This window comes from Phocoena phocoena, chromosome 10 (assembly GCF_963924675.1).
Source record: "Phocoena phocoena chromosome 10, mPhoPho1.1, whole genome shotgun sequence".
NCBI lineage: Eukaryota > Metazoa > Chordata > Mammalia > Artiodactyla > Phocoenidae > Phocoena > Phocoena phocoena.
Window position 1 is genome coordinate 66,557,908 of NC_089228.1, and position 18,716 is coordinate 66,576,623.

Below are 18,716 nucleotides of genomic sequence, written 5' to 3' on the forward strand. Positions count from 1 at the left end.
AGCATTTTAAAGAAAAGAAGTGACAATCAAACAGACTTCAAAAAAATTTTTCTCTGGCAATCCTCCAAGAGCTTCCCATCTCACACAGAATAAAATCCAGTCCTTCTTATGTTTAAAACCCTACGTGCCGGTCAGTGGCTATCTCTGAAATTATTTCCTATTGCTACTCCTCTCACTCACTCTGCTTTTATGACACTGGCCTTCTTGCTGTACCCTTCAATATACCCCTACTCACGGCTTCTGCACTTGCTGTCCCCTCTGCCTGGAACTCTTGCCCCAAACAGCTGCACAGTTTGCTCCCTCACTTCCGTCAGGTCTCTGTTCAAACACTTTCTTATCAGAAAGGCCCTCCCTATTACCCAATATAAAAGAGCAAGAAACAATGGCAATCAATCCTACCATTTTTTTCCCTCCACTTACCACCTGGCACATGTATTTATCTGTAAGTTTCCCATCTCTCTTTACTAGAATATAAGTTCCAGGATGGATCCTCTCAATTACCCTGATATAGGAACTGTTATTAGCATTTCCAGATGGTGAAATTCAGATGCATAATATTGCTACTGCACCGTGGAGCAAGGCAGAATGACTCCTGAGCCTACATTCGAACCATTTCACACACTGACTCAAGTGAAGTTGCAGGGTCCTGGCTTTGATTCTAGATTATTTCCAGTGACTAGGCTCCATCCAGACAAGCACCAAGATAGTGTACTCTAAATTCACACTATGTTCTTCTAAAAAGATATGCATTCTTATCATTTGTTATTAAGCCAAGTTTCAATCGCTAGGAAACTTTTTTTTTTTTTTTTTTTTGCAGTACGCAGGCCTCTCACTGTTGTGGCCTCTCCCACTGCGGAGCATAGGCTCCGGACGTGCAGGCTCAGCGGCCATGGCTCACAGGCCCAGCCACTCCAGAGCATGTGGGACCTTCCCGGACCAGGGCACGAACCCGTGGCCCCTACATAGGAAGGCGGACTCTCAACCACTGTGTCACCAGGGAAGCCCGCCAGGAAACATTTTTAAAATGAGCAGTGAAAATGCACGAGGTATCTGGACTTTTATCTATTCAACTATAAGCTGTACTTTTTCTTGCTTTAGGTCTACAGATATTAAAACAAGATGAAAAGATTTTATGAAACCAGAAGGAACATAGCACATGACACCAAAACTACTTTTCCAAGAGCTTTTTTCAAGTATAATAGTCAGGAATAAAACTAACTCCATCTTTAAAATATTCACACCAAAATTTTCTGAGGTATTACACAAAAGAAAGGACATGGTGGCTACCTCGAAAACATCCAGTAAACACAGTATCATATGTAGAGAAAAAGAATGAAGGTGAGATCCCAGTAACATTGCTCCTGATTCTTTTCCTACCCCTCAGATTACCTGCTGCTTCTTTCCTTGATTATTCTTTCATCCCATCTCCTATTATTGCAAGTATCTCTTTTCAAAATGCAGTTTTCAATCAACAGCTTTTCCCCTGTCAACCACTTCATACCAGAACTCATCCACTCTTAATTTCAAATATGGCCTCTATTAAGATAACCTCCAGATCTAGTTATAATTTCTCCCTCTTCCCTTCTCCTGTTTTTAATCTCTCCCAAATTGCCTGGCTATAGATACTCAATACTTCAGGACCCTTTTATATCCCTATTTTTTAAAGAAAATCCACTTTTTCAAAATTGGCTCCTTCTCCATTTACTTTATCATCTGTATTGTCTGGCTATTCTCCTATAACTTTAATTTTTCTCCATTTAATCAACAGGACCTGCCAACTGTTCATTGTGTTTCCTACTATCTTACTTTCCAATTCCATAGCTATCACCACATTCTGGGTTTTCTTCCTTTCCTTCCTGAGTCACCACAGCCCTCCAGCTGACCTGCCTACCTCCAGCCTACTCCCTTCTATTCATTCTGTACATACTGCCAGTAAACCTCTCTCACACGGTACACACCCCAATTCAAGGACTTAAAAGAGTTCCCCAGCATAATAAAACTAAACTTCTCAAATCAGCACTCAGGTCCTTCCACCCCTCCAGACTGTCACTCATGAACGTTTAGCTTAAACATACTAAGGAGACAAAACCCTAGAAAACCAACAACTTGATCTTCCACATCTGGATCAGTGCAATGCACACTACAGGTCTGTAGAGTACAGTCCACCATCTTTCACTTGACTTCAACTACTTATGTCAGGCAGTGGGAATATATGACTTAATGCATCATCTTCTGACAACTCAAATTACCATGAGGATTCATCTTCAAAAGCTGAACACTTCTAATCCACAGAATGGAAGTATGTAGTTATCAAAAAATAACACCTCATACCCTTAAATGAGAGTGCAAAGTAGTATACTATCTTTAAGGATGAATTTTCCAACATCTATAAAAAGTGTAAGTGCAAATATCCTTTAGCCCAGCAATAGCACTTCCGGGAAATTACCTATAGATATTCTCACAGAAGAAAACAAATTATATGTGGAAGGAATATTAAACACTGTTGTAATGGTTAAAAAAAAAAGGGGGGGGGAACAACTGAAATTTCCTTAATTGACTATTATTATATATCTCCACAATGGAATATTATGCAGCAATTAAAAATAAAGAAGCAGGACTTCCCTGGGGGCACAGTGGTTAAGAATACACCTACCAATGCAGGGGACACGGGTTTCAGCCCTGGTCCAGGAAGATCCCACATGCCGCGGAGCAACTAAGCCCACGTGCCACAACTACTGAGCCTGCGCTCCGGAGCCTGCGAGCCACAACTACTGTAGCCTGCGCACCTAGAGCTCATGCTCCGTAACAAGAGAAGCCACTGCAATGAGAAGCCCACGCACCGCAACAAAGAGTAACCCCCACTCACCGCAACTAGAGAAAGCACGCACGCAGCAACAAAGACCCAATGCAGCCAAAAATAAATAAATAAAAATTTTAAAAATAAAAAAATAAAGAAGCAGTTATATATGAATTGATAGGGAAAGATGTTTAAGAATGGCATGAAGAAGGGAAAAAGCAAGTTATACAACAGTGTAAATTACTATTCTACTTGTATGAAAAAATGCATATACATTTGTAAATGCAAGAAAATATCTAGAAAAAATATACCAACCATTAATAGTAGCAAATTCTGGAGAATGGGATTCAGGGGAAGAAACAAGGGATTTTTACTTTTTGTACTGTGTGTGTGTGCATGTACATACACACATATGTATTTTTTAAAACAATCGATTTATTCAATTTTCATTTTTAAAAAAGGGCAGAGCACAGCAAAGACTCTTAACTTTGGATGAATATAATTGATCTTGATTATCCATAGTGCAGGAAATATGAGCTACTCAAAGTGCTTAATGAGAAACTCATCCATTCATTCAGCAACTATTTATGGAACACTTACTATATGCCAGGCATTGTGCCTGATGATACTGTCATAACCGTGAACAAGACAGACCTAGTCTTTGCTCCATTTTTCCTGTTTCTCCTGTAAGAACCACTGACTTCCAGGTCTGTGTTCTCATTATGCCCATTATGCCTACGGTTTCCCATAAAATAGAAACAAATTAATAGAATAATTATATCAAACAAAAACAAAGGCTTTAAATGTTATTAACTCCTATTTCCTTCATAATTAATTTTAAAAGTTAACAGAAACAGAATTTGTGAAAGAACAATTGAACAAGCACCATTTCAAATAAACAAAATTTAGAAAGTAATTTAGATGTTAAATAAAATTTAAGGGAAATTAGCTAAGAAAATTCAAAAGAAAAAACATTATAGGAAATTTTTATTTTCTTCATTGATTTATATTTACTTACTAAATTCTTCTACAATAACCATGTACTACACAATAAGAAGGAAGTAAAAGTTGTTCTTGAAAAGAATCCTCTGTTGCAACAACAGATCAGCTACTGCCTCAAGTCCAAGCCCCTAACCCATTATACCAGGCCGTTTATGGTCTGGCCTTGTCGAGACTCCTTGTTTTGTCAGCCCAGAGCCCATTCCACCCTCTGCTGCAAACAGCATTCTGGGACTTTCCACTGGGGAATCACTGCTCCTCACCTCCCGGGGTGGGCCCAATCCCCAGTCTTTGCCAGTCAGAGCTTCTTATCCCCTTGGCCACCCCAACAGTTCAGAGGTGAACACATGACCCTAACAGATCCAAATCCAAATCAATCCTGAAAAGAGGCTAATTTTAATGAGGCTATTCAAATGATTATAAGTGCTGACATATAATACAGCTAAATTTCCTAAAAGAACTTTGTAATAAATAGAATTCTCATTTAATGTGGTCCCTGAATATTTTGTGTGACTATAACTTCAAATCACAAAACTGGCAGTGAAAACAGTCATAATTGATCACTTTTGTTGAAACAGAACAGCAACAAAAATACAATATTAGAAAATTCCCATTTCTAAAAAGCTATTAAAACTTGATGCTGTCTCAAAGAATGCTGAAACCATATAAATCACATCCTGTTAAAATAGTTAAGTACAAAAACAGTAATACAGGTTACGCAGCATATATGTTAATCACTTATGATCTGACAGAAATCTTTTAAACAACTTCAAAAATAAAGCTCCTACAGGTAGTATTTCATGAGGCACCTAAAATGCCACAATCCTAAAACAAACAAACAAAACCCCAAACCCAAGCATTTGAAATATATTTAACTTTTAAAATAATTTTTATCAGGACTTCTCTGGCGGTCCAGTGGGTAGGACTCCACGCTCGCAATGCAGGGGGGCCCAGGTTCGATCCCTGGTCGGAGAACTAGATCCCACGTGCCACGACTAAGACCCGGAGCAGCCAAAATAAATATAAATAAATAAATTTTTAAAATCACCTTTATTAAAAATAATAATTTTTATCAGTTAACCATTTTCCTTTCAACACTAAGAAAACTATAGAGTATATTAATAAATTACAGGGGAACAAACTTCAATGCAATATGAGAAAATAAAACTTAACCATTAGAATTTCCTAAGAGTGAAACGGACTGTCTTGTAAAACAGGGACCTCTCCTTCCCTGGAACTAAAACTAAAACCAAAGCTCTGTAATTCTCTGAAAATAAGATATCCTTGAAGAATTCAACTGCTGTGCCAGCTGTTTTATTTCTTGAGAGTATAGCTGAACACATATTATAATCCATTGCATTTTTTCTAGCATTGCACAATTTTCCTGGCACACAATGTGCATACTGTATTTATTATCATATTTAAGCATCTGACAGCATTGTTATAAGAATCCATAATATTATTCTCTAACTAAATGCACACATAAATTTTTCAGTCTTCAAACAGCCATGGATTTCAGTAGTTAAGTATCATATATATTTTTTCCACAAAGTCTAAATACAATACATTTCCTGAACTTTTAGCTTTCAGTTTCCTGTTCGTCAATGGTTACAATTCTAGAGGCAATACATAAACACACCCTAGCCATGGTATTTCCACTCCTGACAACAGTGGATGTGAACTTAATATGACCAAATATAACTACAGTGCATATAAATGGTATATCACAGCTAACACAGCAATAGCAGGAATTAAGCTATAAAATGGAAATATAAATTATATTCCTTATTAAGAATTCACATAACCTCTTTTTATAACTTAGAACTCAGAAAAAGTTTCTCTCCCATGAAAAACTGATAAGCTTTCTTTATCAGACAATAACTGTGAAACCCATCCTGTTTCCTTTTTTCTCCTGCTTGCCAGGAAGCTCAGAGCTAAATTTAATGTTCAAATACAGAAAATATTTTGCCTCAGATTATTGCTGTAAAGATTTCTTTCCACTCCCTCATCCTGCTCATTATTTCTCAAGTGATTTATGCTGAATTTCTGACTTTGTTTTTAATGTTTCTTGCCTTTTTAGTTTTAATTACAAGCTATCAAATCTTTTCAATGAATACAGAGTATACAGAAACAATTTAAAAGATATCTTTACATCACTGAATAATCTGTTAATCCAATTTATATAAAATGGGGCTTCCCTGGTGGCGCAGTGGTTGAGAGTCCGCCTACCAATGCAGGGGACATGGGTTCGTGCCCCGGTCCGCGAGGATCCCACATGCCGTGGAGCGGCTGGGCCCGTGAGCCATGGCCGCTGAGCCTGCGCGTCCGGAGCCTGTGCTCCGCAACGGGAGAGGCCACAACAGTGAGAGGCCTGCGTACCGCAGGAAAAAAAAAAACAAAAAAAACCCAATTTATATAAAATGTAGGTCCTAAAATGTATAGTTATTTTCCCCTTTCAAAGTTAATTGTTTCACATAATTCATGATTCACTTTTAGAAGTCACTGGCAAGTCTTCCAAATAAAAGACTCATAAAATGACACAAGGATCAAAACAAATTACTAAATGAGGGACACTAGATTAGGAGGATTAGTAATTTTTAAATGTTTTTAATTTACTAACAAAATTGGTCTGGCAAAGCTAGATTGTCATAAAAAATTAACTCACATAAAGTGTACTGAAATCTTATTTACTGTTATCAGCATTTTAGATGCAAAATAGACAACAGGTATAAAAATATTTAAATAGCCTAGGAATCTTAAGAAAAGAGGGAAACTCGGTCACACTTGTTTAGAAACTACAGACACACACACATATTAAAATATTCAGTATATGGTAATACCAAAAAGTTTGTTAAGTGGAGATAAAATGAGATATTAAGAAAATGAACAAAAACAACACGAAGGTGAAAAGAAACTACAACCCAAACTGACAAATCCAGCCGAAAACTAAACAAAAATACACCATGAATTAAACAGAAAACCTAAGCATAGTCATATTAAACATGGAAAAGAGAAATGAGCACATTTTGTAACAAAGACTACGGTCTACAAGAATGCATAATATTAAAGCTCTTCACTTTTAGAAGCCATAAATTAAAAAAAAGAAAATGATAATAAATGGAAGACAGCCAAGTAATTTATATAAGAGTTACAAAAACCAATTGTTCCTTCCTCTCTCAACATATGAGAATTGCAAGACATACCCAAATAAGTTAAATTACAAAAAACTTAATATTCTAAGGATGAAGTTAACAGCAAAATGTATTACTATATAAATTACTATATAATTTATATAGTATTATTATATACTATATACAGCATAGTATTAATATATATTTATGCTATATATATAACATATATAATACAGTATTATATATAACATATAGTTATATAGAGTAGAATTTATAGTACTATTACTATATAAATTTACAAGGAAAGGCTAGTAACCACTCATAAAATATAGCTTAAAAGACTTCTTTCAAACAATAAAACAGTTCAACATAAAAAAGATTTAAAAACAGAAACAAATTCCTATATATTATCTGAAGGGGCTGAGAGAAACACACACACACACACACACACACACAGCCCTCAAAAAAGAAATCTAAAATTTAATTTTGAAGCATTTCTCTTCCCCCCAATAGCACAAATAGAAGTTAAAATTTGTTATAAAGAGTAATCATCTAAATACAAAACAAGTCACAGATCATAAGAGAGAAAAAAATCCCTTCTCCCTTCAGAAAAATGAAGACAGGAAAAAGAAACCAAACCATGGGAAATACAACTAAGTGATCTGATACAAAGCACTGAGGACACGGAAAAAATTCTTTTGTATATATATTTGTGTATTATACAATTCAACTTCACAGTGTTTGAAAATGATAAAGAAAAATTAGTATTTCCGTAAAAATGAATCCAGTTAGAAGTCTTTTTTTTTTTTTTTAAGGAATATGGCAGGATGAGCAGAGAGGTCTAGGGTATTTTTATGTAACCCATGCCACTTTTTCTTTCTTTAATCATGGGAAAGAATATAGAACCTGAAAAGATTACTAGCTGTGAAATAATTTTATGACAAAATTATGCTTAAAGTGACTAAAACGTATTTGTACGTCACACAAATTTTCAAAATGCAAGGACAGCATCTTGTCAAATTTAAAACGACATTTCAAGGGAAGAAAAGTAGTGTGACAGTGATTTGGAGATGAGGAACTGACATTAATGAGAAAAAATTACGTGCTCTGTAAAAAGGGAAGGGAGTATTTATTGAGCAACTAGAGTATCCAGACACTAAGCTTAGGGCTTTATAAAAGACATTCTATCACATTGCATTTAGGTAGGAAAACAATATAGAAGAAAACAATGCTTAAATAGGTTTCTCACCATTATGTGTGGCATATGGTAAAATGTAAGAGACGAAAGAAGATGTAAACTTAGAGACTACTGTACTAGTAGAAGTACACGGCTGGGGGCTGTGAGGTGAAAGTACAATAGTTCCCAACTTTTCATGCTAATCTTACTGGACTATCAATCACTCTAAAAGAACCTGTGTTCCACCATGACAGAAACAGAAGTCCACTTTTTTTTGAGAATGATATTTATGTTTACAACACTATTATAGTTATAATTTCCAACTCCAAAAATAAAAGAAAGGAACCCTTTTGTTCCTAAAGAAGATTTTGGAGCCTTGGTTTTATTTTTTAATTTTATTTTTTTAAATAAATTTATTTTATTTATTTTTGGCTGCCTTGAGTCTTCGTTGCTGCGCGCGGGTTTCCTTTAGTTGCAGTGAGCAGGGGCTACTCTTCCTTGCAGTGCGCAGGCTTCTCATTGCGGGGGCTTCTCTTGTTGCAGAACACGGGCTGTAGGTGCACAGGCTTCAGTAATTGTGGCTCACAGCTCTAGAGCGCAGGCTCATTAGTTGTGGCGCACAGACTTAGCTGCTCCGTGGCATGTGGGATCTTCCCAAACCAGGGATCGAACCCACGTCCCCTGCATTGGCAGACAGATTCTTAACTACTGCACCACCAGGGAAGCCCTGGAGCCTTGGTTTTAAATATTACTTTAAGAATAGTAATGCCTGTCCAAGAAGTGTGATCATGGGCTTCTCATTAAGAATAGAGTGAATTATTACCACATTATTCCTGGCAGTAAAATTGTTTCTTACCTTGGTGTTTGATAGCTGTTAGTAGAAAGATTATTGGTAATACTACTGTAATTCCCACCCAGATGGTTAAGAGTCATACTAGGACGACAGTAAAAAAGCAGCCCTAGTTTAGCTCTGAAAGGTACAGGCCACTAATTAATTAGCTGTGGATCCTGACTTTACTTCCTCTGGACCTCAACGTCCTCATCTGTACAATAAAACTGCTGGACTAGAGCATACTTCCCTACCTTCCTCCCCCTTTTTCCCTCTCCCTGGCCCTTTCTACTTTATGACTTCGGTGATTTAGGATCTAGACTGGGATTTTTGAGGACAGGGAGGTAAATAGCAGAAACCCACTAAACTCTGGAGAAAAGGAATAAGAATTATGTAAACAACTAGAATATGGAGAGAAAAAGAGAAAGCCCAAAATACATGTTTACAAAAACAAATGGACAAATTAAAGAGGCATAATGGTTCAGAATAGAGGATCATGAGCTTCATCGTCAAAATTAGTATGATAGTAGTTTCAGTTATATGACATCAGGAAAGATAGTGAGAAGTGCTAGAGATACAGACTTAGAAATGTTACTTGTAACACACAAGAATGTTTTACAAATAACCCAAGAAATCTTCCCAAGTTCCCCCAGTACATATGGAAAAGATGCCATACTCCCTGGCTTAATCATTCATAATTCTGCCCTAACATAATCACTCACTATTTTCCAACAGGTTATTCCCTCCAGTCCATTTGGCTTCATCATTTCAGACAAACCTATGAAATCTCCCCTTCACTGTCACTCAGTGTTCTGTCAAATGCTTTCTCCCTTCTCCAATTTATAATAACAATTTATCATGCTCTAACCATGTTTGAGGCACCATTCTAAGCACTTGACATGTATAAACTCATTTAATTCTCTCAACAATCCTAGGAAGAAGGTCAAGTAACTTGCTAAAGATTACACAGTAGCAGAGTCAGGATTCCAACACAGGCAAACTGGCTCCAAGGAGCCTGTCCTCCTAACTTGCTAACTAGTCCTACAAGGCTTAGGTGGAGCTCTGTCACCTTCCTGAAGTTCTCACCTGCTTAGCAATTATTCCTGCCTCTTGAGACCTTAAGTAAACCACTCCTTTGTCACTTACCACAAGACCTAGGTTGTTATTTATCTTTTGTGCACATGTTCTATCTTTTCTAAGGACAGGATCTTGTCTTATTCTGTAACAACGCTACTTAGAACCTAACAGAACTTATTATCTGGAATACAAAAGTGCTTATTAATGAAACTATAATAGCATTTAATATTTATTGAAGACATATGACAGGTTCTGGGCTAAGGACTTTATTTGTATTGTCTCATTTATTCCTCACAACCCTTAGGTAGGTATTAATACTGCCTGCACCTCCTATTATTATAGATGAGGAAACTGAGCTTAGAGAGAAGCTACATATCTTGTCCCATATCACAAAGTGGTGGTGACAGTCTTACTTAAGGGTCTAACCAGAATCTTAATCTCCAGCCAACCACAGAACACCCTGAAGAAAGAAGCAGTCCTAACAACAACTCAGTTCAACTTCCGCTTACTCTGCAGCACTATGCTGAACATCAAGGATTCAGAATTAGAGGCACAGCTGCTGCCCTGATGAAACTCACAGTGCACTAAGACTTCAGGACCAAACTCTGATATCACAGGCAGAGCCACCATCATCAAAACTTAAGGAAGATTTTAACTTATATTTTAAATCAAAATATCTAAATAATCCTTGGAAACTCTTCCATCCCCTTCCTTCTCCCTTCAGGCTTCCCCCACTCCCTCTACCCTAGGACTAATCTCTCTAGTTTCTGTATTATCGAGTAGAAGGATCCCACTAATCCTGACAACTATTAGGATGTCTAAATTTATCAGTAGCTCAGACTCAAGGGTCTATTTGGCGAATTCCATGTCCATAATGAAATATGGGCAATGGACAGCTAGAAAAAACCAGTAGCAAGGAGAAGCAGCAAAAAGAGGGAGATGAAAGTCACACTGTATAGCAAAGAAAAAGCAAGAAAAGCAGGAAAGTGGACACAAATAGAAGGTGAAAATGAGTCCAGAATAAATCCAGTAGAGAGATGTAGATAGATGAAAACACTAAAATCTAATTCATTTTGCAAATGCTGACTCCTTTAATTATTTATTTTCCTAACTTTTAACGGAAACAGAAAAATACGTAGGTGAAACAATTACTGAAAAAATCATTAACCAGGAACAGTATATAAATCAGGAGTTTTTCCCCTGAAAAACCACTCATTTTAGAATTTCAGAGCTGCAAAAAGACCTTAAAACACTATCTAATCCAACCCATTCATTTTACAATTAATATAAGGCTCGGTAAGGTTAAGTAGATCATGTAAGATCATGTAGCAACACTCCTGAATCTCATCCCTGTCTATGCCTACTATACTAGGCTTCCTAGAAACGGTGTAATTTTCTCTTCCATTTTCCACTCGTAATAACTATTAAATTAATTTCTGCATAAGCATCTCAGAATCCCCATATTATTCCTACTTCTCATAGAAGAAAATAATCAGGTATTCTGGATTATCTAAAACAATATCAAATTTTATTCTCTTATCCCCAAAGTCAGTAATCTTAAATTGGGTCTTGATTTCTACAAGGAAGAAATTCAAACATTTCCCAGAAGAGCGGAAAGAAGAAAGAGCTCCATAAGCTGACCAAAAGCAAGCCATGCTGATAAGCTACAATCCATCTGTAAAGGACTCAGGCCCAAGACCACTGGAGGGTGGACAACTGCTAGTGGGAAGCAGAATGGATATCACTTATTTTCCCATTTCTATTTTATATCTTTCCAACTAACCTCAGGTTCCTATCTTTCTGACAACCGTCAATTCTAGGAGCCTGTAAAAAGAAGGGAAAGTAATGAGGTAAGAGTATCATGTCACTTTCAGCACAATGGCTTTTTGATAAGAACTATCTTGGTCAGGAAATATGCCACAAGGAATAGAAGGGTTTTTGGGTAAACCCACAGATCTTCATTTTTACCATAAAAACACAAGAAGTCCTGAAAGTTTGTTATATACACTCAGTATTTCCCCCACTGCAAAGCACCTGCAGATATTCTGCTGGAAGGAACTCATTCTGGGCTGTTTCTGTGGTCCAAGAAAGTCTGCTGCCTATATCCCTTGATAAACTGTGGGCCCTGCTGGCCATTGTTCACGAGGTTATTAGAGCTGAGTGATTTGGAAATCGTCTCTATCACCCTGGTTTAAATATAATGATTTCCTAGCCCTTAAAAATTACGTGTTTGCTTATAAGACTGACTGAAGCCTTCTCTGAAAGGGAAGAAAATGCCCTATTTTACTTTAGGAACATATCTTAATTTTGATATGTATGAAGTTCATTACAGATTAGGGATAACTTCCTGCTAACATGTTACCCAAATTAGGACAACTGGAGTGGAAATGAAAAAGGACGAAAAGATAAAAAGACATTTAAAAACAAAGTGATTTAGTGGCTCACTGAGCTTAAGAAGCAAAGGAAGAGTAAAAAATGACCAGTAAGAATAATGGTGTCACAAACAGCTAAGAGGAAAGTCAGGAAGAGAAGCGTTTTGACTGGGGGTGGAGAGAGGGGGTGTTGGTGTGCAGTTGCTACAGAGATGGTATTTAAACATATTTAGTTTCAAGACATAAGTGAAAATTTGGGCCTCAGTTTTGCAAGGCCTGGAGTTTAGACATAAGATATACATTTGGAGCCTAAAAAAGCACAGCAATGACTGAGTTTTTAGAGAAAGAGAAAGTAACAGCAAAACATTTAGACAACAGCATTCCTCAGACACTACACTTTGAAGATAATCTAACTTACCAGATGAACAGTACTACCTTATTCTATAGATTAGAATATTTGGACTAATTTATTATAAATAAAAGGCTAAAAAATTAATCTTTCTTTTCCAGGCTATGAATTGACAGAAAGGAACTTAGAATAAAAATAGTTTCATAATTACTGATTGTCCAAAGTTAAGTCTCTGAGTTAAATAAAACACACTGCTTTTCAGATTTCTCTATTTACAACGAAACTTTTGAAAAAAATTGAGAGAAAAAACTGGTACACTAATACCACTACTATTTTACAATATTTGTGAGAATGTATCAATTTTTAAAAGCACACTAACCAAAATGTTGATAATTAATAAATCTGAAGAATGGGTATACGGAGGTTCATTATTATTCTCTCCAGTTCTGGATATGTTTAAAACTTTTATAATAAAAAAGTCTAAAAAAAAAAAGGCTACCTACAGATATTTTTAAAGTTCTATCTGCAGTTAGGGTTTGACAACTCAAAACAAAATTCTAAAAACTTTTCAAATAATGTTTTATTCATGCTCAATAGACCAATGAAATTTACTGTGTATGAAAGGGAGATAAGGCCCTGTCATTTCAAAGGAAAATGAATATGTTCATTAAATGGAGAAAGTCCTCCTTTTATCCATGTTGGATGAGTTGGACATTTGTCATTTTTCTCTTCAAAGAACTTATATTTGTTAAAGAAAAATATATAGACCATATAAATGTATGGTTTTTGTTAGTAAAGGCAACATAAATGTTCATCCCCAGTTATCAATGATTAATTTGCTGAAACTGCTGGCTAGTCATTCTGTTACTTCAAATCATATTCCACTCTAGTAAATAACCAAATAAACAAATTTCTTATGTGGATGCAAAAAACTGATTAAAAAATGAATATCCATAAATAATGCCCAATCCTAAATTGTGAAGAACACATATTTAAGATTATATAAAATAGTAAGTCGAGAAAAAAAGCTGAACGTTTTAAACAACTGACATAGTTTTAGGGCTGCTGTAGAGTGATTTGCTTTAAATTAAACCTATTTAAATTACAGTTTAAACTAACAGTGAGCGTCAAATTCACCACCTTAGATTTACCACTTAACCTACGATCAAGATTAGTTTATATGGTTTACAAGCACCAATCCTTCCCCCTACTATAAATACCACCCACAAATGACAACCAGCTTTGTTTGCCTCTTCTTTGTCTGGTGAGTTCCAGGACAGTAAAGACTGCACGTTTGTGCAAAACCTAGCACACTGGTGTGCAACTCTCTTAACAGGAATTATCAATTCCCAGGAAGCTATCGCTAGGTATCAGTCTCATTCCCTAGGTGACTTACACAGGATAACAAAATAAAGCACAGTTTCCTGGCTGGCAGTTTGCCTTGAATTATTTTCAGGATCTTGTCTCTTCTAACAGAAATATGTTGCCATGAAACTTCAAAGAGAAGCAGCATAGATACATATATGTAGAGACAAAAGACTGTCAGTAATTCTCTTCTCCTACATCATTATTAAAGCACTGCTTAATTTCAAATTGAGGTATTTCACTTTTTTCAGATAACAGGGTCATTCTCCTCATCTTCAACAAATTTTTATAGTTTTTTTTCCTTATGAAAGTAAAAGTTACATACCATAAAATGCACGGATCTTAAGTATTCAGCTGGGTAAATGTGAACAAATGTATACACCAACAGTTGGTGAATCTGGAAGTTCCTCGTACTGGTCTTGCAGCTGTTCTGTAAGTTAAAAATTACATGAAAATGAAAACTTACCCCAAAGGTGTACACTTGAATTCCATAGCTTGATTCCCAAATCAAGTTATAGAATATTTCCATTACCCTAAAAAGTTCCTTTTTGCCCCTTTCCAGTCATCCACAGCCCTTACCCAAAAACCATTGTTCTGATTTCTATCACCATACCTAAATTTGGCCTGTTCCTGTATTTTTTATAAATGGCATCTTATAGTACATACTTGTGTTTGGCTTCTCTTGCTCTGAATAATATTTCTGAGATTCATCTATGTCACTGTATGAACCATTAGTTCATTACTATTGTGAAAAAGCTGCTATGAACATTTTTATCAGTCTTTCTGTGTACATGTACTTTATTCCTCTTGGTGTAGCACGATTTCATTTTTAAAAAAAAGGTTTCACATATAAATAAGCCTGTGAAGTCACACAGTATAGATAGATGGATTGATTTATATATATACATATAGCAAACATACAGTTACATATATAATGCAAATATATATAGCATAGATACTTTATCTACCTGTGTGTATATATTTATGTGTTTGTGTATATATATATGTGTGTGTCTCTCTACAAATGGATTCTGAGAGGTCCACCTAGGACCAACAAAGATATTTTAAAAGACCTTATAGGGCTTCCCTGGTGGCACAGTGGTTAAGAATCCACCTGCCAATGCCAGGGACATGGGTTCGAGCCCTGGTCCAGGAAGATCCCACATGCCACGGAGCAACTAAGCCCGTGCGCCACAACTACTGAGCCTATGCTTAAGAGCCTGCGAGCCACAACTACTGAAGCCCGTGGTGCCTAGAGCCTGTGCTCTGCAACAAGAGAAGCCACAGCAATGAGAAGCCCTTGGCATGCCGCAATGAAGAGTAGCCCCGGCTCGCCGCAACTAAAGAAAGCCCGCGCACAGCAACAAAGACCCAGCTCAGACAAAAATAAATAAATTCATTTTTTTAAAAAAGACCATATAAAGTTCATAGTGCAAGTAAATTTAAGATAGGAAAGATGACATTTCAATTTTTCTTAATAAGTATTATGTTTTAACCTAAGACTAATTCAAAAGAAATTTCTTTCCATGTAAATTACCGTTTTGCTTCAATGAAATACCCTTCTTCTCATAACAAATCCCCTTCTCAAACTAGAATTTCAAAAAAAAAAAAAAAAAACAAACTAGAATTTCAAAACATTAAATATTACCATCCACCATGTAACAATTTTTTATGCTAGGGGCCAAATCCAAAATCTGTCAATATTCTATTTTACTGTCTTGCTTTTTTAAAAAGTTAAAAACATGGAAATAATTCCATTGGCTAATGTTTAACATGGGTAAAGACCATTTCATCCTCATTCAGAACACTGTATATTCTGAAAAAGGCTAGGATGTTTTCTGTTCCAAAACGTATCTTACTAGAGCATTAAGTCTGTGATAGAGACATTCTAACCTTCAAATTCTGTGTGTAATTTTCGGCAGACAGTAGAGGAGGATCTTTAATTTCCAGAGATAGAACACTGAGAAACATACACACAAATCTGATTTTTGATGAGATCAATTTGAAATTTCCAGCCCTGTTTTTGATAATCAGATGATCATTTTCAGGGGACTAGGAATGGCTCCTTATTTAACATCATACATAAATTGCCAAGACTGAGGCTGAACACTACAAACGGTTCCAGAAATTTACCATCATCTGCTTCAGGAAGGGTTTGCAACTACAAAAGGGAAAAAAAAACCTCTTCTAGCCTTTGATTTTTCTCCATCTTTTATTCTTCCTTCCAAACAATGAACAATTTCAAGACCATACAATTCAAATGTACCATATATATATATTTTTTTTTTAATAAATTTATTTATTTTTGGCTGCGTTGGGTCTTCGTTGCTGGGCGTGGGCTCTCTCTAGCTGCGGTGTGCGGGCTTCTCACTGCGGTGGCTTCTCTTGTTGTGAAGCACGGGCTCTAGGTGTGCGGGCTTCAGTAGTTGTGGCTCGTGGGCTCTAGAGTGCAGCTCAGTAGTTGTGGCGCACAGGCATAGTTGCTCCCCAGCATGTGGGATATTCCCGGACCAGGGCTCGAACCCGTGTGCCCTGCATTGGCAGGCAGATTCTTTTTTTTTTAAGGCAGATTCTTAACCACTGCACCACCAAGGTAAGTCCCGTGGCTACTGTTTTTAAATCAATAGTTACGTGATTTACGTACCAACGTCCACCTAATCTCTGGTGAGTGTAGATTTAATTTTCCTTACACTTTTGGGGACATAATGTCAGAAGTTAAAAATGCGCTGTAAAAAAATTCAGAATGTAAAACAAAATCTAATTACTAATCAGCTAGGTTAGAAAGTTCACACAGTCTCAGAATTATAAAATGTATAAAATATTTAATTGTTCAGCATAAAATAATTACAGAATTTAGTGTGCCAAAATATATACAATATAGATTCTTTGTTAGGAATTGTGGGAAATTATATTAAAGGCCTACAGAAAATATTCTTAATGACAGATACAGCATGCATACTACTGTTAAATAAAGCAGTATTAATGTCTAACAGTATCATGTGATCTACCCTCAAATTTAGCTGGTTTAATGTGTCCCTGTTCTTTCGTAGCTTTATTCATTCAAAAATATTTGCCCACCCCCAAACTAAAAAGGAGCCACACCTGAGGGTCAGTGACTTAAAAACACTCCCAACATTTATTGTGTAGATGCAAGAATTCAACTTATGCTTAATTTTGAAGCTGTAATGTGGTTGATAATTTTATGATATGGTCTACCGCAAGTTAAAGTGGACAACAATCAGTAATTAAAATATGTAAAAACTGAATTTGAAAATAGTCTTTTAATTAAAGGGCACTTCCATAAAGTTCCCCAAATTTGCTTTACGTAAATAAAACTAAGGAATATAGCTTTAATTTATGATATGTGGTATATTTAAGCATCATTATAGGATAATGACTATAAAATTTCTAATTACACATAGTAGTTAAACTAATATATTCCTATACACTTTAAAGGACAATTATATACATCACCCATAACCCCAGTCTCATAAGATTCCTTAGAACTACTTATACATAATAAAACCCACTCTGCACGAGTCACTGTTCAAACAATCTACCTTCACTAAACATCAAAAAGCCAACTCAGCTTTCAACAGTAATAACTTCTTCTACAGCTAGAGAAAGAGGATGCTCTTCCTTCTCTAGAATGGTTCTAAGGTAAGAAGCCTTTAGGAAACAAAACAACCTAAAATACGTATCCTTTTCCAATCCAAGGATAAACGGAAAATTGAAGATTTCACTAGTTGCCTAATCCAATATTTTAAAATGTTCATGTTGAACTGGCTAAAATCATGTTTTTAAAAAAGAAATTCACCCAAAATTCCCATCACTAAAAAAACTGAAGATTCAGAAACACACTTGTTTTGTTAAATATTGTAAAGACAAAGACCTCACAGCATATAAGCCTGTTGTTTTAGAGAAATAAAACATTTTATAAAGTCCATCTTTGATTTTTTTTAAATCCCAAGTAGTCACAACTAGACTACTGGTTAAAGAGTTCACCTTTAAAAGGTGTTACTAATTAGCTACGTAAGTAACTAAAATTACTATTCAATGAAACACTAATAAAGTACCATAATTAAAATGACTGTCCTTACGAAGTTAAACTTACATCTCTTAAGTACACATCATACCCAGCATAGATATAAAAAAGACATATTAGAAGAAAATAACTGAGTAATCTAAATCAACTGCTCCTCACAAATGAATGTTATTAATAACCTTCATAATATATTTTAAAGTAATTATACATTATTTAAAAACTTTTTTTTCTATAGATGCCCTAAATTGGTCAGGGCCATAACTGTATTGTTAAGTGAGGTCAGATGGGAGAGAGAGAAACAGAAAATAAGTGAAACGTATAACAAATAAAAATTTCCCGCAAGAATAAGAAGTTTTTCAACTGTATCCTTGGGGAAAAAAAAAAAAACTCTTATGCGGGGCGGGGGGTGTGGTGCGGGAGAATTCCCACAGACTACTCAAAATACTGAACCAAAATATGCCTTAACTTTTCCCTTGTCTAAAATCTAACAAAACAGTAAGACAACGAAAATAAACACTCCTGTGAGCCCTCAGAGAGGCAAAGAAAGCTCCCATTCAACGCTAAGCCTTATTCCA

At 35.9% G+C, this 18,716-nt stretch overlaps 1 protein-coding gene across 1 annotated transcript in view; it reads right to left on the reverse strand.

The window, feature by feature from the left end:
* Positions 1-14,530, reverse strand: part of FKBP5 (FKBP prolyl isomerase 5) — an 88,728-nt gene extending 74,198 nt beyond the window's left edge. Inside the window, exon 1 of the mRNA XM_065884975.1 lies at positions 14,422-14,530. The gene's annotated coding sequence lies outside the window, so the exon portion shown is untranslated. The remainder of the gene's footprint in view (positions 1-14,421) is intronic.
* Positions 14,531-18,716: the final 4,186 nt, after the last annotated feature.